Source organism: Panicum virgatum, chromosome 1N (assembly GCF_016808335.1).
Source record: "Panicum virgatum strain AP13 chromosome 1N, P.virgatum_v5, whole genome shotgun sequence".
Classification (NCBI taxonomy): Eukaryota; Viridiplantae; Streptophyta; class Magnoliopsida; order Poales; family Poaceae; genus Panicum; species Panicum virgatum.
Window position 1 is genome coordinate 62504754 of NC_053145.1, and position 26737 is coordinate 62531490.

Genomic DNA, 26737 nt, shown 5'->3' on the forward strand with positions numbered 1-26737 from the left:
GCTCTCACACTCTCAAATATAATCTTTAAGTAAGTGTGTGTGAGAGGGATGCCTTAGCTCTAAGATGTCAAGTATGCAGTCCAAATGGCCAAGAGAACCTCCCAAAGGCCGGGCAATGGGTATATATAGACATCCCTCCAAAAACTAGCCGTTACATCTTTTCTGCGAAATCGCAGACCGTCCGCATTTCCAAAAACCGGACTGTCCGTCGTTATAAACCAGTGAGTCAGAGTGCATTTAATGTGTGTCAGAAATAGCCGTTAAGCCCTGGCGGACCGTCCGCGCCCCATGGGCGGACCATCCGCAGTTATGTGTTCCACACCACCAGAGACCAACAACGTCTCTGGAACAACTTTGAAGTTAGCCTGCGGACTGTCCGCGCCTCAGAGCGGACCGTCCGCAGTTCACTTTTCAGCCCAAACCAGAGAAACAACCTCTCTGGTACAAATCTGGGATTAGCCAGCGGACCGTCCGCGCCCCATGGGCGGACGTCCGCCGTTTAACTTTGAAGCCCACTAGAGAGATCCCTGGTACAAATTCTGAGTAAAAGTGGCGGACCGTCCGCCCACCTGGGCCGGACTGTCCGCCAGCCCACCAGAGCCTCTGCAAGCTCTCTGGAACAGGATCGGACTGTCCGCCCCTCGGGTGCGGACTGTCCGCCGTTACTCAGTCAGCTCTCAAACTTAGCCTTTTTCAAATCTTTTCAAAACGTTGTTAGCCCTCATGCATGCAACTAGACATTTTGAGCAAAATGGCAAGCATGACCCGTCAATCTTGATAGTACGGCTATCTATTCAACAAATCCGGTCACTTTTCATCCACTAAACGGTTTGTGACCGGTAAAACGCAAAAGCCCTATTTTATACCTTTGTCTTGAGCCCGAGCTTTGCTTATCATCTCCAAAAACTCCATATGTTCACAACCAAATCTCTTTCATCCGTGGATCAACCTATACTCATTATCTCAAATGAAATCGTTAATCCACATACCGTTGTCATTAATTACCAAAAACTCGAATTAGGGGCCTAGATGCTTTCAAGCATGACGTCATCCGGGGGTCGGGTATGATGACGTCATCATGGCCCATGCTGACGTCATCGTTGACCAGGTCAACGGTCAGCGGTCGTCGGTCTCAGGGGCCCACTGGTCAGTCAGCAGGTCTCACCGACAGGTGGGACCCGCGTGTCAGTGCCGTGCAAAAAAAAAGGAAAAAGGGATCGCGTCTTCGGGCCGAAAGTCCTGGGCTCTTCTCGTTCTTCTTCTCTTCCCTTCCTTTTTTCTTCTCTTCCCCGCTGCGGCTGACACCTTGGTCCCACTTGTCGGCGTCTCCGGGATCCCGTGTAGCTTCCATCCGATCCAGTGCGGTCACAGGCATGTGTGTGCGGCCGTGTGTGCAGCGCGGGCTCGCCACGCCTCGAACGCGACGTCGCGGCGGGCGCGGCGACGACGCGGCAACGACGCGTCAGGGTGGCGGTCCGAGGCGACAACGGCGGCGGTGCCCGTGCCTCCGGCGAGCAAAGGCTCAGCCTTGGCTATGGCATGCACGCACACGTGTAGGAAGGTCAAAGGCGGTCTGGGCTGGTCTCGAGCGCACGCACGCCGGCAAGGCGGCGGCGCGGCCATGGCAGGTCGGGACGACGACCCAAGGAGACGGCGGCGGTCGGCGCCGAGGTGGGTAAAGCCCAACCTTGGGCACCAGCACGCTCGCCAGCACGCGCATACGCACAGCGTGGCCACGACGGCGGTGAACGACCACGGTGGTGGGGGTAACGGCGGCATCCGCGGCGGCGTCCAAGGCACGCCAGCGGTGCGGATCAGCGAGGGTCCAACCAAGGGAGCAAGGGCGTCCCTTGGCGGCCTAATTGTGGCTGTGTGCACGCACGGGCTTTGGTTCACCTGTGCCGCGGCGTGGCCGCGCGCTAGGTACGGCGGCGCTAGGACAAGGAACGGCGACGGCGATTTGCGGTTTACGGCGGCGCGGCGCATCGGGCTCCTGCAGGCGCATAAACAAGGGAACGAAGCTTCCTAGGGCTTTGCTACCGACGGCTCAACGGTGGCCGAAGCACACCGGAGTAGGGGATTGGGCGAAGAGGCGAACAATGTTCACCTGGCGGGTCCGGTGAAGAAGGGCTCGGCGCGGTGTCGATTCGGTGCAGGCGGTCGAGGCAGTGCGTGTAGCACGGCTACGGCGATGTCGAGGTACGGATCGCCGGCGTGGGGAAGCTCCGGCGGCGACGGCGTCTCCTCCTCCTTCCTTTCTCTCTCCTCCTTGCCTCCTCTGTTTCTTCCCCTTTCTTCCTCTCTCTTGGCGGCGTGGAAGGGGGAAACCACTGGGTGGCTAGGGTTTAGGCGTCGGGCCGTGGGGGTTTTATAGGCGAGGCGCTAGGGTTTAGGGGTGACCCGGACGCCGAGGAACGACGCGGATGTGACGGGCTCGCCGGGCGGGCGCCATCATCAAGGGGCTCCGTGCTAGGGTTTTGGGCGCGGAAACAGGCGAGATCGCGCGCGCGCGGTGTGTCAAGCCGACAGCCCGGGCAGGCGTTAGCGAGCCTCGCGGCGAGGCGCTCCGCGCGTTGTCGCGTTGCGCCGTGGCGGAAAAGTAGGGGAGGCACGGCGGGTGAGGAGAGGGGTAAAGCTGACAGGAGGGGCCCGCCTGTCAGTGACCCAAGGCGGCGGACGGGCGATGCGGGCTGAGGCAGGCCGGTGGGGTGCTCAGCGCGGACTGGGCTGGCTGGGCCGTCGGGCTCGCCCGCGCGCCCGTTGGGTCAAAGGGAGGTTTGGACCTGGGTGCGTAGCAGGCCGGGGTTAGCTGGGTCGGCTGGGTTAGAGGTTAGCGGGTCGGGCTGGTTTAGTTAGAGGGTTAGGTTAGTTGTTGTATTTGATTTGAATGGTTCTAATTCAAACCAAACACCACACAATTCAAACAAAAACCATTCAGACGAATTTGAAACAAGTAGAGGCAATTAAACTCCAAATCCAAATGTGGCACACTAACATTTAGGTCCTTGTGTTAGAATTATATTTTAGATTTTAAGAATTTTGGTAAAGAATAGCATTATCCCTTAAGTGATCCTAACTACTAACATTTCCACGCAAAAGTTTTTTTTGAAAATTCGTATTTCTGAAGATTATAACATTCCGTAAAATTAAGGGATGTTACACTCACTGCTGCTCAGTGCTGAGTGCTCCGTGTGAACATGCCGCGGGGGATCGACGGTTTTAACACGAGCTTTGGCTGCGTGAGAACGCGGCGCGAGAAGCCAAGCAAGCGCGCGCGGGCGCACGCGGCCTGGCCAGTAGCCAGCAGTTCTCTCCATGTTCATCTCCTTCGCCTGGGGGATTAACGAACGAAGCATGCTTTCAAATTCCGAGACAGCAAGTTGATTATTGCTATCACCTCGCATCTCATCTGCACAGGAACAGCAGAATCTCAGCCACCGTGAGCTGCCGGTGACTGGCTAGTGGCCAGTGTTTTGGCTGCCGACGAGTGCGGCAAAGTTTCCACCCGGCAGAGCAAACGCCAAACGGGGGGGGGGGGGGGGGGGGGGGCTCTCGGCCTCAGGCGGTCAGGCCTCTCCGTCGCTGGCAGCGACGGCCTGGGCCCCGCCTGAGGCGCGAACTCGTGCCCCGTTCGTCAGCGCCGCTGCTGTTCACGGCACAGGTGGTGCGGGTCCCCGCGGGCGTCGGAGGAGTTTTTTACTTGGCGCGAATCTTTTTTGTCGGAAGTGGGGACTGGGGAGAGCAAGGGAAGGGGGTGCGGGGTGCCCACGCTTGCACTGACCGGCACGTGGTCGCGGCCCGTGTTCGGGCCCGTTCGTCATGCTCGTCGTGCGCGGAGCCACGGACGGCCGGAGCCGGACGGGACGAGGTGAGCTGGAGCCGGGGGCCGTGGCACCAGACCACGGGGCTACAGTAGAGTTAGAGCCCCGGCGAGCCCCGCGTTGCCAGTGCTTTTTTTTTCCCGGTCGCTTCAAGGCTACTGTATGCCAGTGCCGTGCTCGCCGGGCAGAGGCAGGTGCGCTGCCGCCCGCAGTCGCGTGCTGCCTGCGACGCCGGCTGTGTTTAGTTACCCCTACTTCTCCAAATTTTTCAAACTTTCCATCATATTGAAATCACATCAAAATATTAAATATAGCAAATGACTTATGTATAGAGTACTAAATGTAAGTAAATAAAAAAAACTAATTGCATAGTTTGATGTACGTTGCGAGACAAATCTTTTGAGTCTAGTTAGCCTATGATAGGACAATATTTACCACATACAAACAAAAATATTACAGTATTTTTCGCAAACACTTTTTGTATTTTTTTTGCAACTAAACACAGGGGCATCATTTTTCACTGTGCGTGTGAGGTGTGGGTGTGGGTGTGGGTGTGGGTCTGCTGCGTCTCCTCGCTCACTTTTGATTCGAGACCTAGGAGGAAGTAACTTTTTCGTGACCTGGAACTCCTGATTACGCTCTTGTTGCAGACTGTAGCTCCATCGGCATCGTTAACCTGGACTGGCCCTGTTTTTATCCCTGCATTTGCATGTGGTGGTATTTCAGTTCTTACGGGGGGATGAGAGGCCACCAGGAGAAAAATGTTACTCTACATTCTAGAACGAGTAGTCAAGATTTATACGGACTAGTAGTCGTGTGCGCATGTGGTAACATGACGCATGATGTGGTTAAAAAAAAAGACATGGACGCTTGATGGGGTTACAGGACACAGAAGATGGTGGTAAACAGCGGAGCCTATGCAGCTGTGCGATCATTGCTCCGCATGGCCGCTATGGCCCCAGTTCCTTTCACAGAGTGTCACAAAAAACAGGCTGCACTTCTGCAGCGTGTATGAGTATGACTGTATGAGCGCGCGGCGATGCTTTTAAGAACAAAAGTCGCGTAGCGATGCGGTTACCATCACCGGCGGTGTTTGGTTTTTTTCGTGGAATTACTGTAGCACACTTTGACCGTTAATTTAGAATATTAAATGATGTCTAATTACAAAACCACCTCCCAACCCCCGTGTAAATCGCGAGACGAATCTAATGAGGCATTTGACCACGCGATTAGAGGATGATTACTGTAGCACCACTGTAGCAATCATCAATTAATTACCGTCATTAGATTCATCACGAAAAGTTACACCCCCTGAAAAGATTTTGCAAATAGACTTTATTTAATACTCCATGTGGGCGTTTGTTTTTTTTGTAAACTTGACTAGTTCACTACCAGCGGGGTAGGGCTTGATTAGTATGATTACTGTGTGGCAGGAATCGAGTACAGTGCGACTTGATGCTCATTTCTTTCGGGGCCGCCCCTCTGATTCTTCATCCGGCACGGTCGTTGTACCTGTTCTTGTTTCTTGTCATAGCTGGATTAATGGCGGATGGATGGATGAATGTGATTTGATGCAACAAAAGGGCTACTGATGATCACGCATGGACCAGTTAGGTGCAGACACGATAAGGACGGTGTCTTTTCCACATATAGCTTGTAGTACGGCGATTTGCTGGATCTTCAGTCACGTCATTGGATTAATTAATTGGTACCACAATTTATAGCCCAATTTTCAAGATCTGGCACGCCAAAGTAGCCAAGCTTTATAGCCCAATTTTCAAGATCTGGCACACAGTCGAAACTGTACAGGAGCCCCCACGATTACAACATGATGTCAAAACAAATATGCACTGAGGCCACAAGGACAGCACTCCTGATCGATCCTCTGGAGGTGCTGTATAAGCAGTTTTTTTACGAGTCTAAGTGTAGTTTCATGAGGAGTTTCTTCGTCATTATAATATTATTATATATGAGTAAATTTGCTGATATAATATAGTCATTATGGGGAAAGATGATGGAAAATTTTATAGAATTTGAGAAAGTTTTATCCCTGCGATACTCATCCAGTTCGATTATTCAATCAAGTTTACAATAAAAACTATACACTTTATACTAGTTCAAGGGAGGAAGCTGCAGTGGCAACTAGAAAGTCACTTCCTACCTACCTACACAATGAGCCTGTGGGCCGACATATTCTCCTTTACGGGCCAACTTCTGGGTATCTCTCTGCAAGTTCGGGCCCAACTTGATTCTTGAATTAACGGCCCAAATTTCTTAGCTGGACGATCGCCGCCGTTTCGGTTAGAGACCCGACGAGGGCCACAAGCCCACAACCCGACTCACTTCCGCTTCTCCCACTTCGAGCAGGCCGCGGGCGTCTTCTATCCCCGCGCCGGCGAACCGATGGCGGCGGCACCGAAGGCGGAGGCCATGGACGTCGAGGCACCGGCTAGGCCGCCGTCCACCGCCTCGGACACCAAGTACCGTTCCCCGCACCTCCTGGGCCGAGACCCGCGCTTCCATCGAGAAGGTCGCTGCCCGGATGCTCGCCATCAAGAGGGACGGCGTCCCCAAATCGGAGCTCCGCGAGCTCGTCACCCAGATGTCGCTCCTCCTCGTGACTCTCCGCCAAGTACGTAACGTCATGCTCCAAAACCCTAGCCCCCCCTCCCCCCCCAAACCCCAAACCCCAACCCCCTATCTCTAGATCTACGGTGGTAATTTGAGTTTCATCTGCGCAGGTGAACAGGGAGATACTGATGGAGGAGGACAGGGTGAAGGCGGAGGAGGCCGCGAAGGCGCCGGTGGACTCCACGACGCTACAGCTGCACAACCTGCTGTACGAGAAGAACCACTACGTAAAGGCCATAAGGGCGTGCCTAGACTTCCAGACGAAGTACCCGGGGATAGAGCTCGTGCCGGAGGAGGAGTTCCAGCGTGCGCGGCCGGCGGATATCCGCGACAAGACCCTCGCTGCTGACGCGTCCCACGACCTCATGCTCAAGCGCCTCAACTTTGAGCTCGTCCAGGTTGTGTATTCATACCCGTTGCAGCCCTGTGGGAACTCTACTTATCAATAAGTTACTTTGCCCTGCTCCATTAAATGTTTGTTGGGCTTACATGTGAACGTTGAGGGTTGCATATGCAACCTTGATTTGTTGAGCTTTTTGGAATGTTCTTGGTAATTTGGAAGAAATAGCTGCACTTCAAGCTAATGGAACTTCATCTGCCAGACTTAGTATTGTTTTGGCAGGTTGAATGTACACTTTTTTCTTTTGATGAATTGGATTGTGCTGCCTTTGAACTTCGTTTAGTTTAATCCTAGGAGACCAGTTTACTTCATGCACCTGCTAAACTTGTGTTTGGATTTTCATACAACTTCCAACTATCACTTGTAGGATTATAATTGTATCTCCTACAATATTTCTTGTGAAGTTTGTGCATATATTCTTCATTCAGCTCAGGATTTACATTATCCCCATTGATATGACTTGCTAAACCTTGATCCTGTGTATTTTTTCACCTTTACCTTATTTACTTGCCCACATGATTTGGAGTCCACGAGGGTAGTCTAATGTCCCTGTGAGGTGGTGCTAGCATGCTATCATTTATGTTGCTTTCAATATTTCATTTCTGGCTTCTAAAATAAATTTGATCTGTGAACCAGCGGAAAGAGTTGTGCAAGCTACATGAGAAATTGGAACTCCAGAGGAGCAGTTTGCTGGAGACAATTGCTAGTCAGAAAAAGTTTCTTTCAGCCAAGCCTTCCATCACATTTGAAATCGCTGAAGAAAGCATCGTTGCCAGTGCAGCAGCAGTTGGGCATGCAACATACCAAGAAACTGAAGCAGCACCATGCTGCCGAGTTGCTTCCAACCCCACTTTATAGCATACACTCAGTTGTTAGGGCAAAAGAAGCATTTGGAGAGAATATTGAAGTAGAGATCATGGGAAGCACAAAGGATGCCAAAATATTTGCTCAACAGCAAGCCAAGAAGGAAAATGGTGCGTGTGCATTTTCTTGATATATGTCACAGCTATGAGAAGTTGCACTTAGTCATATGTTGCATGGCATTCATTCTTAAGTACCTAATCGCTGATGTCCTTGCGAACAAATTGGTCTCTTTTGATGTCTCCTGCAAGGCTGCAGTCTGTACAAATTCCTTTTTTGAGCTTTTTTACAAAAGCGAATAGGCTGGTGTTCATAGGCATTCAATGGTGATGCACATTTTTCTATTGAAAAGGTAGAAAACCAGTTTGTTCAGTACTGCTGCATATCAACGTTTAGCAAGATTTTCTGGAAGGGCATGTTCTTTTATTCGTAAGTTATAACAGCATGCTTGTAGTACACGGTTGCATATTTATTCATCCAAGTCTGATACTAGAGGAACATTGCTTGATTCTCTATTGATTTTGAATAGCATTTTTCATTGTGACATCAAATATTGTTAAAGTTCACATGCCTTCAGTATCATATGTCTGTTTGTTTTGCATGTGATCTCATTTCCCTTATGGGTAAGGATTGCCAAATTTGGAGATCTTCCTCATGCACCATGTCTTGTATCTATGTAATAGCAGGCACCTTATCAAATGGTGATCACAACAGAATGGACGATGATGTAATTGATGATGAAGAAGATGCTCAGAGAAGAAGATCAAGATCCAAAAAGAATGTCATGAAGGAAGCTAATAATCCTGCAATGGCATATCAACTTCATCCACTTAAGCTTATTGTCCATGTATATGATACTGAAGATTCTGGTGCCAAACGTCGTAAACTCATCACCCTGAGGTTGAATACTTGGCAAAGTTGAATGTTGTTTGTGTTGGAATTGAAGAATCTGAGGGCCTGGACAATAATATCTTGTGCAACCTATTTCCAGATGACACTGGTTTAGAGCTGCCTCACCAGGTATGTACTTTTAAATCCTAGGCGGGTGATTTTAATTGATATTCACACCTTTCCTATTGGACGTTTTGTTATCTGCTTATGTAGCAGCAACAATTGTTCATGAGTTGGATGGTCTTAGTCTTTAGTTATATGTGGTTGTAAGGTCCCGTTTGGATCACCAAGGACTAAACTTTAGGTGACTACAAATTAGTCTATGCCTGTTTGGATCCTAGGACTAAAAATTATATTGGAGACACATGAGAATACAGAAATGTCCACTTTGCCCTTGTGTGCAGGCGGATGGGCAAGGTGGCGAGGTGGGCTAAAGTTTATTTGGGGTGGAACTAATTTTTAGTCTACCTTTTAGACTAAACTTTATGCCTAAAGTTTAGTCAAGTCAATGGATCCAAATGGGGACTAAGTTGTAGGAAGTATGGGTAATGTGGGGCCTTTTTTAAACTTGTCAGTGAAATCTTGTGTTACCCACGTTTTTACCTTGGTGGTTCTCATCATAGCTGATATAGTGACTGTATTATCAATTTTGTGCAGATGGCCAAGATTTATGCTGGGAGCCTCCAAACTTTACTGACAAGAATTCAAGACCATACAAGTGGGCACAGCATCTTGCTGGTATTGATTTTTTGCCAGAAGTCCCTCCATCTGTTGGGGATGATTCTAACAGAGCATTGAGCAGTTCTGATTTATCATCTGGGCTTGCTCTATACCGTCAGCAGAACCGTGCACAGACTATTTTGCAGAGAGAATCCGTTCGCGGGAAAGTTGCACAGATGGCTCTTATGTGAGTCTCTACAATATTTGCTGCTCGGGACATCAGTGACAAAATCTGGATGATAGTTCAGTATAGAGTGTAATTGCTGACAATTTTATGCTAATGATGCTTTTGCTTCTCTGCATATGTTGTTCTGAGATATGGCAATACTTAATAAATCATTTAATGGGCTGAGATTGTGAAACACCCTCTAGCTTGAGCATATGTTTTCAATTGATTCTAGTTCATAGCAACCATCTTTCTGAAATTACTCATGACTTCTAAGCTTTACTTGTTCGATTGGTAGCATCCTTTGAAGTTTTCAAGTCTATTTGATTACAGGTGGCAACTTGATTATTTGACAAAGCTGAAGTGGCCTCGAATAGAACATAAGAATACACCGTGGGCATCACGCACCCATTGTGTAGTTTGCATAGCTGGTCATTGACAGGTTCTTTTCCTCAGCCATTGTCTCGTTCTAGTTTGATGGTAAATGAGGCTGCAAGCAGTGTTGACAGTGATCTAGAGAGAAGATCTGTGATAAACTGGGAGAGAAACTGAGAGTATCAGAGAGGATGGGGAGCTCCCGGTTGTCATTCATGCTGAGAACAAGACAAACAGTTCTGCAATTTTGCCCTCTGAGATGTCACCTGAGGTTCGGAGCCATTCTAGAGGCTTATCCCTGATATCAAAGAGTGCAACACCATCCTAAGCTAAACATCTCACACAGTTTTGGTAGAAATGAGGATGATCTAGATCTCTTGATGTATAGTGACAGTGAGTTGGAGGACCAGCCCTTCATTCAGGAAGAAACTCAAAAAGGTAACCTAATTATAGACAAATCTTGGGAGGATTATGCTTCCAAGGAGTTTACATGGTCTTGAGTAAGGCTATGAAGAATGGTCCAAAAGTTATGCTGGAAGCCAAGGTAAACTATGCCATGTCTATTTATTCTACCCTTCATGCTTCTCTCATAATCTTGTTTTCTGATAGTGTAACTTCTATCACAGGTTAAGATAAGCATGGAATATCCTCTCAGGCCTCCCCTTTTCAGATTACGTTTGCTCTCAGAAAAGTCTGAAACTTTGAAGTGGCACAATGACCTCCGTGCAATGGAAACTGAGGTTTGTGCTAATGGATTTTCTAGCATGTTCTATTTAGTGCACTTCTCAGAGGAGAGCTAATCTTACTATTATGACCTGCAGGTAAATCTTCACATCCTTAGAAGCCTACCTTGGTCATGTGAGGATTATATATTGACTCACCAAGTTATGTGCCTGGCTATGCTGTTTGACATGCATTTTGATGAGGATTACGAGAAAAGAAAAGTTACTTCAGTGATTGATGTTGGCCTCTGCAAACCTGTTAGTGGAACCATGCTTACTAGATCAGTTAGGGGAAGAGACCGTCGGCAGACTATTTATTGGAGAGGTTGCTGATTGCTCTTCAAGTTATTTGTAGAGTATGAGTAATCAATATACTCATTTACTCTTAATTGACTTGACTTGAGCATTGATTGTCATTTGGAGGACACAGAGTTGGGGATACTGCCCCTTCCCTTTCTGTCCTTTTCTGGTACTGACAGAACTGAGCTTACACAGAACCCTGGTTATGCCTTCTTTCTTGACAACAATAGCTGGTAAGTTCGCCCGCTGGCCATGTTGGACTGTCCTTCGCTATGTTTCTGGTTATTTTACTATGATCTGCAGCCTGTAGAGAGCCTATATATGTTGTGAGTTACCACAAGGATGACTGCATACATTTTGTATTATTGAGCTTATCGAAATGCGAGAGGCCTTATCATATATTCTGTAGTCTTGTCGATACCGGCAGCCGTTCAGAGTCTATGAAACTCATCCTCAACTATGGACTATATCCTGAATTTTACCCTGAACATTTACAGCTACCATTGAGTCTTGGAAGCTCGCAGCATCTTCTAGCAACAAAGAACTTGGTTAGACCTGCCCTTGTCAGCAGCCTGAGTTACTGGAATTGCCTCTGCTTGACTGACAGCTGTGGGATGATGGCTTACGAGATATACTTGGCCTTTCAATTAATCCATTTGAGTAACGTCGCAGGTGTGGTAACATTTTGCTCTGTTAGAAACACTGGAACAGAAAGATGACACTTGTGGCCAACAAGGGTGTAAACGTTTGACTGCTTTTTTTGTGTCCCGACCGTGGGAACATGTTAGATCTAAACCATGATGTAGATCACATATGGAATAATTAGAACATAAAAGTGCACGAGAATGGCATGTTTAAAGTGCATCAAAGAATCTATGGTACTTTCACCTTTCCTGGACTTGCTCTTTTTTTCTAAAAAAAAGGATAAAGGTGAGATTCATGTTAGAACCTGGGAGGGTTACCGATCTGCAGCATTTAAGTTAACCGCGACACTCGAAGAATTAACCTCATTTCACTTCGGGGAGCAGCTCAATAAGTGTTCTGGTACATGCATAGATGATCGGATTTTCCTGACGTACAGAGACAACATGTGCCATCTCTGAACTCATATATTATGTTCACTTGGTTTATCAGTCAACCAGTCAGTAGTGTTTTTTTCTTATACCAAATTAGCACCAGCTACAGCTAAGTGAATAGAGTAATAGTCTCATAAACGGATGCGCTAATACGACAGTGTAACTGTAGGAGGCGCATGAAGCTAGCACTGGTTTCTTTCTTTCCTATTTATTTGAGGAATTGAGGGCAACAAGGTAACATTAATTACAACGCAAGCGACGGTGTAACTGTAGGAGGCGCATGAAGCTAGCACTGGTTTCTTTCTTTCCTTTTTATTTGAGGAATTGAGGGCAACAAGGGAACATTGATTTCTACTTTTTTGGAGAGTAGGGGTGGACATTGTAGACCGCACTTCCGTTCCTCTTTAGACCGAATATCTGTACTATTTCTCCAAATGATGTTCTACTTTAGAATAGCAGTAGGAATATTTGATTCGAACATTTGTACTATTTCTCCAAAATAATGTTCTATTTTAGAATAGCAGTAGAAATATTTGATCTAAAAAGATTGAAAGTGCATGTAAGGGTCGCTAATTTACACCTCTACTGGAGAGATAAAAAATATAAAACAATTTTTGCCCTCCCGCCTCTCTCCTGGGCGACTCAGGGTGCGACCGCGCGTCCCCCTCGCCTCCTAGGCTTGCGAGCACCGTCGACCGCCGTGCACGATGGCGGCGGCCCACGTAGGGGCCGAAGCCGATCCTACGCCCCCCTCCCCTCCTTTCCTTCACCTTCTCGACCTCCCCCTCTTCCTCAGCTCCAAGTCGCCTATGTCGTTGAGGTTGCCGCTGCCGAGGGCTGCCCCGGCCACCGCACGCCAGATTCGACATCCTCCGGTCCGGATCTGCTAGCACCTGGCGGGGGGCGCCCTCCCGCGGCTTGTGGCCACCGTTTTGCGGTGCTCGTCTCCTGTTGTTGTCGTCCAAGCCGCCCCTTTCGTCGTCTTTCGAGGGCAGGTCGGCGGGCAGATCGCCGCAGTCGTCTCCCCCTTCCGGTGGTGAGGCCACCCCACCAGTTCCTCTTGGTCGTAGATGTGGGATCCGCGATGTAGTAACATCCGTGGCTTTACTTGGGTCGTCTTTCTTCTTCAACCCTACGTTGTTTGATTGTTGTACTTGTAGATTTCAATCTCACCTAAGCCACAGACGGGGCTTGACAAAGGATGGATCTTTGGGTCACGGGCGAGAGCCTTGCCTCGCTTCGGCTAGCGCAAAACAATGGTGACGTCCGTGGACGTCGTTTACCTTGCTGGAGGCATTGGGGTGACCTTAATCTTGTATCCGTGGGGTGAAAACCTAGTCTTTCTGACGGGCGATGTGTCACACCCGTGGCCGTGGCGGATCGCCGGCGACGTGAGATAGACTAGCAGCACGAGATGGACATGGCGTGGGGAAGGGGAAGGTCCCCTGTCCCGTTCACGAGTTCGATTTTAGAGATAAGATTCAACTTGTTTTCTTTACAGCCAGCAGGGTGTATGTATACCCAATTACTCGCTGCCCACACGGGCCCACATGACCACTCGCAGGTGGCTCACGCACACGCTAAAGAATACGTCTTCTATCTTCTGAATACGTCATGCGGGCGGCGTGACATCTCCCCCCGCTGCAGAACTTGCTTGTCCCCAAGCAAGACATGTAGGAAAGCGGCGCATGACCACGTACAGATCCTCCCAGGTTGCAGAAGCCTGCGGAATGTTAGCCCATTTCACCAAAACTTGTGGAATAGCCCGGTTATCTTTCTTAACGAGACGACGATCCAACACCGATTCCGGTTCAAGCTCAGTAGCACTCAAATCAGCAAGTAATGGCAGTTGTGTATAAACTGGTGTGTAATCAGGTGTAAAAGGCTTGAGTTGGGAGATATGAAAAACTGGATGGACCAAGCTTCCTTCAGGAAGAGCCAGGCGATATGCGGACGATCCAATGCGTTCCAGCACTTGATAAGGACCGAAATACTTGAAAGCAAGTTTAGGGAAAGGGCGGTTTACCACGGAAGACTGAGCATACGGCTGAAGTTTAAGAAGCACTTGATCACCCACTGTGAATTGACGGTCCACACGGTGCTTGTCAGCCTGAAGTTTCATACGATTCTGAGCAGTAGACAAATGGGCTTTCAACGAGTCCAGGTGAAGTTGTCTGTTGGTGGTAAACTCAGACACCGATGGAGAGGCTTGTTCTGGAGTACTAGTAATAGCCCCTACCCGAGCATCATAGCCATACAGTGCTTTGAAAAGAGAGCAGTTGAGAGAAGTGTGAAAAGAGGAATTATACCAAAGTTCAGCCAAGGAGAGCCAAGAATGCCACTGTTTAGGGGAGTCATAGACGGCACATCACAGGAACATTTCGAGACATTGATTGACCCGCTCCGTTTGACCATCGGTTTGGGGGTGATATGCTGTACTAAGCTGCAGGTTGATGTTGTAGAGCTTGAATAGTTCTTTCCAAAATGCACTGAGGAATATTTTGTCTCTGTCAGTGACAATGGACAATGGCAACCCATGAAGCTTAACCACATTATCCAGTACTACTTTGGCTATGTGTGCAGCAGTAAAGGGATGTTTAAGTGGGATGAAGTGGGCATACTTCGTGAAACGATCTACCACAACCAGGATAGAATTGTAGCCATCAGATTTTGGCAGGCCCTCAATAAAATCCATGGAGATTTGTTCCCAAGCACCATCAGGGATAGGTAAAGGAGCTAATAATCCAGCCGGCAAAGCATTAACATGTTTAGCTTGTTGGCAAATGGAGCACTGTTTAATATAGTTGTCAACATCCCGTTTCATACCTTTCCAGGCAAATAGATGTTTGAGTCGATGATAGGTGGCTTTTGTTCCAGAATGGCCTCCAATGGCTGAGGAGTGTAAAGCAGCAATAAGCTTAGTTTGAAGAGCTGAGTTGTCACCAATCCACACCTTCCCTTTGTGTCTGATGAGATTCTGATGAAGGGAAAAACCAGAAGCATCAGGAGAATGGATGGCCAGTTGTGCAAGAAGTTGTTGAGCTTTGGGGTCCGTGGCATAAGAATTTAGAACCTCTTGTAGCCACACTGGTTGAACCTCAGACACAGCCTGGAGAGCCATCATATGCCCCACTCTGGATAGAGAGTCAGCCACTATATTGTCTTTGCCCTGCCGATAGACAATTTTGAATTTGAGACCCATCAATCTGGTCATTGCTTTCCTCTGTAACTCAGAGTGAAGATTCTGCTCTGACAAGTAAGAGAGGCTCTTATGATCTGTTTTGATGACAAACTCTTGTAACTGTAGGTAAGTTCTCCATTTCTCTACTGCTAGGATAAGAGCCAAAAACTCTTTCTCATAGATCGAAGTGGCCCTCTGAGCTGACCCAAGAGCTTTACTAAGAAAGGCAATGGGTTGACCATGTTGGGTTAGAACAGCACCAATACCATCCTCACAAGCGTCTGTCTCCACTGTGAAGGGCTGTGTGAAATCAGGTAGGGCCAACACCGGTGTGGTGCTCATTGCCTCTTTAAGAAGCTGAAAAGCTTGTTGAGCTTGATCAGTCCAGCTGAACATCTTTGTCTTCAGAAGTTGAGTGAGGGGCTTGGCAATGATCCCATAATTTCTGACAAAGCGCCTATAGTAACCAGTGAGTCCAAGGAAAGCTCTCAACTCTATAACATTCTTAGGTACTAGCCATTGTACCATAGCTTCAGTTTTAGACTTGTCAGTAGCTACACCAGCAGCAGAAATCACATGTCCCAGATATTCCAATTGTTCCTGAGCAAATGAACACTTACTGGCTTTGAGGTAGAGGTGATTGTCTCTAAGTTTCTGGAGTACTTGCTGCAAATGATCTAAATGGCTAGACAGTGTGGGGCTGTAGATAAGAATATCATCCAAGAACACAAGCACAAAGTGGCGTGGAAAGGACTAAGAATATCATTCATCAAACATTGAAAAGTGGCAGGTGCATTAGTAAGACCAAATGGCATGACCTTAAATTGGAAATGGCCATGGTGGGTTTTGAAGGCTGTTTTGAATTCATCTTGTTCCAACATTCGAACTTGATGGTATCCAGACCTCATGTCCAATTTGGTGAAGTATTTGGCTCCAGCTAACTCCTCTAAAATTTCTTCAATGATAGGCATAGGAAACCTGTTCTTAATGGTCATTGAATTCAGTTTCCTATAATCAATGCAAAGTCTCCAGCTACCATCCTTTTTTTGCACTAGGAGCACTGGGGAGGCAAAAGGGCTGGTGCTATGTGTTATCAGGCCAGCCTGTAAAAGTTCCCTGACCTGCCTTTCAATCTCATTCTTGTGGAGAGGAGAATATCTATATGGCCGAGAATTGACTGGAGTAGTGCCAGGTTGTAGTGGAATATGATGATCATGAATTCTCTTGGGTGGAAGTGTTTTGGGGTCTTGGAAGACATCTGCATATGTGTGCAGGACTTGGTCAATTGAAGTGGGAGGAGGGGGTGAAGGTTTTGTGGTGACAGGTTCCACCAAAGCTATTGCCCAGACTTCATTTTCTTGAACCCATTTGCAAAAGGTGTCCATGGTCACTGAGTTCAGACTTGGAGGGGGAGTGGGTACACCTTGCAGTTTAATCTTTTTGGAGCCTTGTTCAAATTCAATTGTCCTGGCCTCCCAATCACACACCATTGGGCTGTTGGACTGGAGCCAGTCATATCCCAAGATTGCATCATAAGCATCTAAGTCTAGCACTCTCATGGAAGTAGTGATAGTGTGGCCATTGGACCACCATTCCAGTGCTGGAACCATGTGATCTGTGAGTAGAGTTGTACCATTTGCCATTTTGACAGTCTTGGCTGCACAAGGAACAGATGGAATACCAGTTTTGTGCAGAAAAGATGAACTGATAAACGAGTGGGAACTGCCACTGTCCACCAAAAGGAGCATGACTTTGTTCTTGACCAAAGCTCTAACGCGCATGGCTTGACCCTGAGATGTACCTGCCAAAGCATTCAATGACAACTGGCCAAAATCCTGAGAAAGTGTATCTTCCAACTCTAGTTGAGCTAAGATATGCTCGTTCAAATCCACATCGAGATTGTTCAAGGAGAGTGCATTGGCCTGGGCTTTTGGTCTTTTGGTACAGATTTCAGCATGTGCAGGGTCATATTTCTCATTGCACCAGTAGCACAACCCATTGGCACGGCAATAATCCCTCTTCTGGCACTCTTTCCATAATGTGCTAGACTGTGAGGGTGGTTTGGACTGAGGTGATGGGGGTTTGGTAGGAGGTGATGGTTTCGGATACTTCAGCTTGGTTCTATCCTGCACCTTTTGCTGCAACTTGGCTAGCATAATGGCTCGGTGTAAAGTGGTTGGAACTTGGGTGTGCACTGGAGTGCCAATTTCAGGTTTCAGACCATTGATGAACTGAGTAATGAAGAAGACAGAATCATACCCGCTGTTGTGCATGCTAATCTGATAGTACAGATCGTCAAATTGGTCTGCATACTCTTCGATTGTGCCTGTCTGTCGCAACTGGAGCAGATCATCCAACGCCTCTCTGTACTCATATTGACCAAATTGAGCGTCTACTGCATCAGCGAATTCATCCCAAGTGGCTGTGGGGTGTTGTTTCTTGTATACTTGTAACCATTTAGCTGCATTCTTATCAAAGTGCAATGAGGCTGCTGTAATCCACATACTTTCATCAATGTTAGAGATCTGAAAATAGGTGAGGCACTTATCTCTCCAGATTTTGGGATGCTCTCCGGTAAACTGGGGAAATTGCATCTTGGGTATCGCTGAATGGGGTAAAGTATGGTTGTCACGGGCAGTTCGTGCAGAGAAACCCGGAGGACAATTGTGAGAAGATTCACCTCGAGGGGGTGGTCGAGCACGCTGGAACTGAGGGTGGTGTGGTGGATGCTCTGATGCAGCATCAGTGTCACTACTATCAGACATCATATCCATGGTGAGACGAGCAACTGCCTGACTTGTAGCCTCGACTTGCTTGGCGATGAGTTGTTGCTCCCGGGCGTACAGGTCCATGGATTCGGTGGTGAGATCTAGACGAGCCCTCAACTCCTTCTGAGAAGCCCCAATTTCACTGACACGAGCAAATAAGAGATCCAAACTCGAGGTCACCTGACTCCAATGATCCGCGTCCCGCCGGCTAGATTCTTCCATGGCAGTCAAGATGAACTGCGTCTGCGGGGATGGCTTAGGGGGCGCTGTGATTGAAGGACACCCGAAGACAATCCGAGGATGTGGAGGCACAAGGATCCGTGACCGAAAGCGGAATGACCAGAGGCAATTCGGACGATTCCCGAACTAAAGACCTAAGCGGCGCGACTGGAAGATCTGTGGGCGACGGCGCCGGAACGGCTAACCGGTGCTATGCGGTGGCCGCCGTCGGCTGGGAGCCGGTGGGCGGGGCGTGGGCGCCGAGATCGGGAAGATCACGGCGTAGCAGGGCCGGTCGCCGGAGTAGCGAAACCAGGCCGGGGAATCGCGAGAAACAGGGACGACGTACCGAAGGAAGGTGGAGTACAACCCGATGCCGAGGAACAACCGTCTCTGATACCACCTGTCACACCCGTGGCCGCGGCGGATCGCCGGCGACGTGAGATAGACTAGCAGCACGAGATGGACATGGCGTGGGGAAGGGGAAGGTCCCCTGTCCCGTTCACGAGTTCGATTTCAGAGATAAGATTCAACTTGTTTTCTTTACAGCCAGCAGGGTGTATGTATACCCAATTACTCGCTGCCCACACGGGCCCACACGACCACTCGCAGGTGGCTCACGCACACGCTAAAGAATACGTCTTCTATCTTCTGAATATGTCATGCGGGCGGCGTGACACGATGACAACACTTTTGTGCGCGTTTCATTCTTGAAGACGTCGTCTTGAGGATCTCTCCTACCTGCATCTGTGTGTAGGTGCTTTGGTTGCTTTCGACAATCTAATTCTTTTTCGCAGGGTGTGGATCGCTCGGTTGTCTCTGGGTTGGCTTCTTGCGCAGCGATAGCAGCATATCTCTACTTCTTTGCTTGTGGAGCAGAGTTGGTCGCACTCTCTTCTTGTGTACTTGTCGCCAAGCTAGGTGGTGTTTCGTTCGGAAATCCAATTCCACCTGCGCGCGTTAGCAGGCTTCCTGACACGTGACGAGACAGCGATGCACGCTGCTTGCGCTCTGCACGACTGACTCGTGTATGCGTACGAGAGAAAGGCTACCTGTCCAGCTTGAGTCCGTGTTCGTGAGACTATCATGCACATGTATTAGTTACTTTTTCGTTTTTCTCTTTCTTTTATCTTTCTATAAAGGTGTTCCTTTGAGTCCTGTTAAACTAAGTTCCTTTTTCAATATTTTACTTTATATTATGTTATATTCTGAGAAGTTTTTGTTTGATAAAAATCTCAATGAAATTATGCAAAAATATTCCATGGAAAGTTGGATAGTGAACTTATGCGTAAAAGTTGTGTGGGTAATTTTATACTAAAAATCATCAAATAAGTTTTCTAAAAACAAGTTATACATGTAAGTTTTATATGGTGAAAGTTATACTAAAGAATATCTTTCGAGAAGTTGATTGAAAGAAGTTATACGTAAAAAATTTTGTATCATGAAAGTTTGCTGGAAAAAATATTGTTTGAGTAGTTGTTTGGAAATAATTATATGCAAAACTTTTGTAGATAAGTTATAAATTTCTAGAAATAGAAAGCTGTGGATGAGAAAAAATTCCTAAAATGGAAACTCGTAGGCCTGTGGAGATCGCATGCTGGCTGAGCTTCTGGCGTGCGCACTAATTAGAAGGGCCTTGTTTCGTCGGTGCAGGTTTGTTTGGGCTACGCGCCTATAAGTTAGTGTATGTTGTGTTTGTGGAGTGTCTTTGGCTGCTTGTATCGTTATTTTTAACTTCCATTTCTTCTTACAGAAATGTCTGCCCAGAAGTTATCGAAAGAGAGATAAAAATAGAGAAGCTATGCGTAAGAGTGAGCCGCATCCAATTTGGCCCATGCCGGCGGCCAGCCTATGTGCACGCCTTAGTTTTTGTGATAAAAAAAAAGAGTGTTCAATTTCTCTTGGTACAAACCAAACTATAGAACCTAGCCACTTAGCTCATCGTCCCGAGCGAGTGAGCTCCGAGCCTGGTGGAGTTGACGTAATCCCGCGGCGAGTGCGGGGGCAGCCCCGGCAGCAGGAGCCCGGCGACCCTGGCGAGCCGCATTGGCCACCCCTCGGCGTACTCCGGCCCGGCGACGTAGCCGATGAGGAAGCTCCGGACGAGCTCCCACGCCGCGTTCACCACCTTGGGCGCCACCGTCAGCAGCGAGAAGTAGTTCTTGTTTGGCTCCTCCTGCGTCACCTGCTTTCCGTTCCATCCAACGGCAGAAAAGGCCTAGTCAGTCTAGTTGCTGTAGAGTATGCCCTGGGTTTTGAAAGCTTGGGAGGCTCTGGCTCTCAAGGGTCTAGGCTCCGGCTCTCAAGGATTGGATCAAATTCTTGCTTCCAAGGCTTGCTTGCTTGCCTTCAAAGTTTAACCTATTGGCTATTGCCAATCATATGGATTCTTCTCTATGGATGTATATACATCCAATTCTTTTGAGAAATGGAATAATAGTCGCAAGTATATGTGAAAATAATCAATTTCTTTTTTAAAAATGTTTTTTAAATTCTAATACCAATTCAGCGTTAAATCCAAGCCTATAAAGAGTCTTACGTTAATGAAGAGCGATAACAAAAATTCACTAAACCAAAGTGTTACCGAGATCGACCCGTCCTTGGTAGAGGCTGTCGAAGTAGTAGAGGCAGGTGCCGAAGTGCCTGAACTGGAGCGCCGAGTCGTCGTACGGCACCCTGGGCACGATGTCGTTGCAGTACACGAACCTGAAGTACCTGCTGGGCTTGTCCAGGTACCTGCCCATGAACCTCCCGAGCCTCTCGTCCCCGACGCGAGGCTACCCGAACGTGTACACCCCCTCCAGCCGGGCCAGCACGCCCTCCTCCCGGTGCAGCGCCAGGATGGCCGGGAACAGCACGGCGAGCGCGCCGCCGAGGCTGTGCCCCGCCACGACGAACCTGGCGCCGGCGCTCCCGGACAGGAAGCTCCGCAGCGTCTCGCGGATGGCGTAGTAGGCGAACGGCCTCCGGGCGTCCTGGTCGGCGAGGTCCTTCGGCCAGCCACCGCCGTGCCTCTGCCGCCCGAGCGCCTTCATGAAGCCGCCGTGGATCTTGCCCACGCCGGGGATCTCGTACCACGAGAAGTCCACGTCCGCGCACCACTGCTCCGTGTCGAACGGCCTCGTGCCGCTGAACGCCACCACGGCGAGGCTCGCGTCGACCGCCCTGTCGGCGAGCACGAACGCCTGCGTCGTGTAGTCCCCTTGGAAATCTGGAGAACACCCATGCTTGGAGATCAAGAAGAAACTTCCATGCTTGCATGGGATTTGCTAGTTCGGGCTGATCCATGGTTGTACTTACCGTTCCAGCAGTTGTAGCACGCCAATAATTTCATCTGAAGAAATGCAAAAATTTAAAAGAATAACTTGTCAGAAAACCTTTTATGATCTGTATATGCATGATTTTTAGGATTTAGTGGAGATGACTTAAAGTTTCACCTTCCAAATTTTTTCAACAACATTTTTTATGACGAGCTCATTCTCGTAGGCTAGCTTGGCAGCCATGATCGATAGAGCAGCGTTGTAGTTGCTATCGCCATGCTTAATTTCCTTGTCTAGTTCAACTCTTGTGTTGAGTAGTCCAACGCAGGAGCGGTAAGTGGGGGATGATCTGTCCGGAAATTTCAACTTTCCTGCAAATTTTTTTGGAAATGACTGGTAGCATTTGTTTACCTTTTATTCTAGTAGTAGGACCAGTTTATTAGTACATACTGCTTATAAGAACAGAAAATGACAAGAGGATAAGATGAGCAGAATATTCAGAGTAAACTATATATTGTTTTGAAGGAAATTCAGAGTAAACTATGAGAAGTGTTCATTTCTCAATCTGAAAATAGAATGGATAAGGACATGACAAGCCTATATTTGACCATAGTTTTTTTTTTAACACGCACTTATCTGATTTTAGGGAAATTGTCGATTTATTTGTTCTCTCAAATGGTGTATTGATTAGCACTTGTCCCTAGCAGCAAGCAAATGACAACATTATTCAGCTAAGTTGCTTAACACGTTGGGGAAGAGAAACATATAGTATGATTTTAGCGCTAAGTATAGAAAAAAATATTTTGAATCTGTCGAAACGCAATACGCGTCAGCTTTGAGCTTGGATTGACTTCCCTTTGTAAGCCCCAAAATTATCAGAACTAAACCTGAAGAGCTCAAATCTGAAAGAAAATTAGTGAATGTAACAAATAAAAAACGAAATGAGATGAGAAACTTGGATTCATGAGTCGTATATACTCCCTGTCCCCTTCTTAAAATTGCAGAACATGAATATAGATGCCCCGTTAGTAAGCTAGCTAGACTGCACATCATTAACATCACGAAGGAATGTGCATGCGTGTGATCAGAAGCAAATGGAAGAATCTGCAACTGTGTAAGAACCTTGCAGAGCTCTGACGACGAGCACGAGGACGCGGCCGCCATTCTCGTCGAGGAGGTTCATCCAGTACTCGGTCACCCTCCCGAGCAGCGCCACTGGCTTCTTCGCCCACAGCAGCAGCACCTGCGCCACCAGCGAGACGAACACCGCCCACCGCCGCCGCCAGTCGGCGATCTCCGTGCCGGCGGGACAGTCCACGGCCGCGTTCTCCGACACCTTGCACGAGAAGAGGAGGTGGAAGATGTCGTATAACCCGCCTTTGTCCGGCCGCAGCACCATGAAGTCACTGTAGAAGCCGCCGGCGGCGTCTCCTCCATCGACGCCGTCGGCCATGCTTCTGCGACAAAGAGCCAAAAACCAAGCTAGAGCAGTGGCAATGGCGCCGTACGTTGTAACACCTAACAAGAAGTCAACAACGAATCGAGCATCGAAGCATAGGGACGATGGACGAGCATATATAGATGGGTCGATGGCTGATGACGTGTCATTGAAGGATAAAAAAGATGGCAATTGCCAACTGGGCAGGTAGGCGAGAATTGGCATGGATACCGTAGCACATTTCTGACACTGTAAAAATTACAAAAGTGTTTGGATTAGTGCAAAAGGCACAGTGAACAGACGTCACTACAGCTAAGTCCAGCAGGCACACCTGTTGGTCCTCGACTGAAAACGTCAGGAAAATAACATACTACAGTGATCCACTTAGGCAAGCTTACATCGGTTGGGGGAAGACTTATCTTAATTAACTTTGTTCTTTCAAGTCTACCAATGTTTATGATATTTTTTTTAGGATACCTAGAAATTGGACTACTATAGATCGAGATTTTTTTTAGCATTGTGATGAGGATAAGAAAATATAAATTTGTGAAGTGGTGCATCCTTTGCAAACCTAAAAGTGTGGGAGGATTGGGTATCTTGAATTTAGAGACACAAAACAAGTGCTTGATGGGCAAATGTGTTTTTAAACTTTTAAATGAGGATGGCCTGGCAAGACATCCTTAGAAAAAGTATCTTCAAAATAAAACTTGGTCTCAGGCAAGGAAAAGAAAGAGAGACTCGCAGTTCTCGATAGGTCTAATGGAAGTTAAGGATCTTTTTTTATGAAAGGGTCATTTCTTTGTCATTAATGGTAGTCAAACCCGTTTTCTTGGAGGACCGTGGATAGAAAATAAGCCTCTGATGAACAAATATCCTTCTCTTTACAACATAGTCAATGGTGGCCAAAGTATTAAGTACCGCACCTCTTAATGTTTCTTTTAGACATGCTATAGTGGGGGATAAGCTAAATAAGTGGCTAGATCTGTTAGAAAGTGTAATTTCGGTGCAATATAATGATCGAAGGGATTCTTTTGTTCGGACTCGATCAAAAAGAAAAATTGGTTCAGTCCATGTACAATGATATTTATTAGGTATAGGAGTTCCTGCTAAGTGTTTGGCTTGGAAAAGTAAAAATTCCTTTAAATATTAAGATATTTATGTTAAAACATGGAGTAATTTTAACAAAAGATAACCTTGTTAAAAGAAAGTGAAGTGGGTGCACCAAATGTCGTTTTCACAACAACCACCCAATAGTATAGCCATTGCTTTTTGTTCTTGGCTTAGGAGATTTCCTCTAAAACTGAGAGGACAAATGTTAATTGATATTGCTGCTTTTTGTTGGGCATTATGGTTGTGTAGCAACGATCAATACCTAACTCGTTTGCGCAGTTATCTTCAACGGGATATTCTGGATCAGGAGTTGGTCAATTCTATCTTAAGAGGAAGAGAGAAATAGCTTGAAGAAGGAATGTCAAAACTTGGAGATCACAGTTATGGAAAGTCTTCAATAACATGGGATCGAACCTCCTAAGGAGAATCAAATGCTAGCCTTTTGTTTTCATACTTTGATTCCTTTTTATTCTATCAGTTCCCAGTCTTTAGTTATATTTAGTAGTCTAAGTGCTACATGGTCGCGCAATTTTTATCGGATGTAGGCTCGGTTCACATTTGATTATTCCCTTAATCTAAAAATGATCCAGTGCTCCTATCACTAGCTGTCATGGGTGCATTACTGCAGTCGCCCTCCCAGCTGCAAGCTGCAGCTATACATGAAGGAATCACAGACGTTGACTTGCATGTGTTTATTTGGAGGAAAATATTTGCTCACAAATGAGGAAAAAACAGTATGCAGGTAAAAAGGCCAGTGCCGGCACTAGGATTTTGAAGGCTCTCTGGGGAACTCATCGTGACGGCCCCCGAGAATCTGGACCTTATATAAAATTTTATAATATATTTACGTTATTTTCTTGTAAAGCGAAAACAAATATATATATATATATATATATATATATATATATATATATATAATTTAATGTTGAGAATCGAGGTGGTTCTAATACCCATTAAGCTGAGGACCTACACCTAAGATACACCAACTCACTGTAGAGTCGGTTATTTTTTTTTCAATTTCTAACTACTTAGTGTATAAGGTTCTTTCGACGGCAGAGCCGCTTTCTCGCTTTCGGGTGGCAGAGCCTACTAACAGATGAAGCTGGCTTACGGGAGGCAGAACCTTCCAACGATGAAGCCAAGACCATTTCTGATCCGGATGGCAGAGCCAGCCAACGATAAAACACAAATTATACACTAAGTATTTAGAAATTAGGAGACTAACACTTAAAAAGTACTTACTTTATTACAACACAAGAGTACACAACACACCCTCTCATTGTAGGTATTCTAGCATAGGCGTCGGTGCAATTTGCTTCACTGGTGACAGGCCATGTGGAGAAGACCCAGTGGCACTGGATGATCCGACGGTGTCAAGATGGAGCGTCGGAGCAATCACCGGAGGATGTACCAGAGAGCATGTCAAGCGCGTTGAAGCCAAATCTTCAGCACCTGATGATCCGACGGGCACCGGAGTATAGCGTCGGAGTAATGACGTCAGCGCCTCAGCTGAAGATTCCTTCAGCACCGAATAATCCGACGCCCACCGGATAAACCGACGGCCCAGGATCGGTTTATCCGGTGACTCCTACGTCAGCTGTCAGAAGACCCAACGGCTATCTTAGGGCGCATGTGACCGGATGAACCGGTGCCCCGCTGTCGGTCTATCCGACGCCACGCAGAAAAGTTGGGTAACGGCTCCCAACGGCTCTCTCCACTTGGTGGCCTATATATATGGGTTCCCCCGGTCATTTGAAGATTACTGGAGTTGCTACAAGCCTCAAACACACCCAAAAACATCTCCAAGTCATCCAAGTGCTTATTGATCATATCTTTAGTTCTTAGCACACATTTGAGAGTGTTAGTGTTAGGTTAGCTCTTTAAAGAGTGAACAAGCAAGGCTTTGTGCCTTTGTGCTATGGTTCTCTTGTGAACCAAAGAAGACATCTTGGAGCGCCGGCTCCTTGGAGCTTTGTGGCTCGCCGGCAACGTCATCGACCCTCCGACTTGGTGTGGAGCGGCGACGACAACCTTGTGCGGGGGACGTGGAGGCCCCCATCCTTTGTGGAGAAGCTCCTTTGTGGAATTCTGGATCAAGGTGACCGTGATTGAGTTCACGGGAGAGACTTGATTGCCGAGAAGCGATACTCTTAGTGAGTGCTTCAACAACGTGGATGTAGGTGTGCCTTTGTGGCTAACCGAACCACGGAATAAATACTCGCGTCAAGAGTTTACTTCCTCCTATCCCGCTCTTTACGTTTCCGCATTTCATACTAGCAATTCTTGTATGCCTTTACTTTCATAGAGTAGTTTCTTGATAGGAAAGACTATAGGTTACTAAACTCTTTTGAAATAGGGGTTTCACACTAGAACAATCTTAGTTGCACATATAGATAGCATGTTTTAGTTTAATATTGTGCAATTTAGTTGGAGCTTGAGGTTAAGGTTTTAAGTTGCCTAATTCACCCCCTCTCCCTCTTAGGCTAGAGCACCCGATCCAGTCTATCAATTGGTATCAGAGCCGGGACTCACTTCTCTCACAAAGAAAACCAATTCCATTGGCAATTTGTGTTTACCGGCTCACTTGATCGGTTAGGCTTCACCGCCTAGTGAGTTAGCTCTTTGGGGGAAGGGGTGGATTCATTAGGACCTCCTCCATGTTTCGATGGCACGGGCTTCCAATGATGGAAGATTTTAAGTCAATCTCACCTCCAAGTAAAGAGCCTAAATGTTTGGAGGGTAACTAGTGAAGGAATGAAGGGTAAAAGTCAACAAGGGAGACAATATGATGCTATAGC

At 47.3% G+C, this 26737-nt stretch overlaps 1 long non-coding RNA gene and 2 pseudogenes across 1 annotated transcript; 2 read left to right on the top strand and 1 right to left on the bottom strand.

Moving 5' to 3' along the window:
• Positions 1-6147: 6147 nt before the first annotated feature.
• LOC120653868 lies at positions 6148-11785 on the top strand (annotated as a pseudogene).
• Positions 11786-12864: 1079 nt separating this feature from the next.
• On the top strand, positions 12865-13898 carry LOC120653869. Its single transcript, XR_005666876.1, has 2 exons — positions 12865-12999; positions 13124-13898. It is a non-coding gene; the product is annotated as an uncharacterized LOC120653869 (long non-coding RNA).
• A 5933-nt stretch (positions 13899-19831) lies between these two features.
• LOC120653870 lies at positions 19832-22918 on the bottom strand (annotated as a pseudogene).
• Between the last annotated feature and the right edge of the window lie 3819 nt (positions 22919-26737).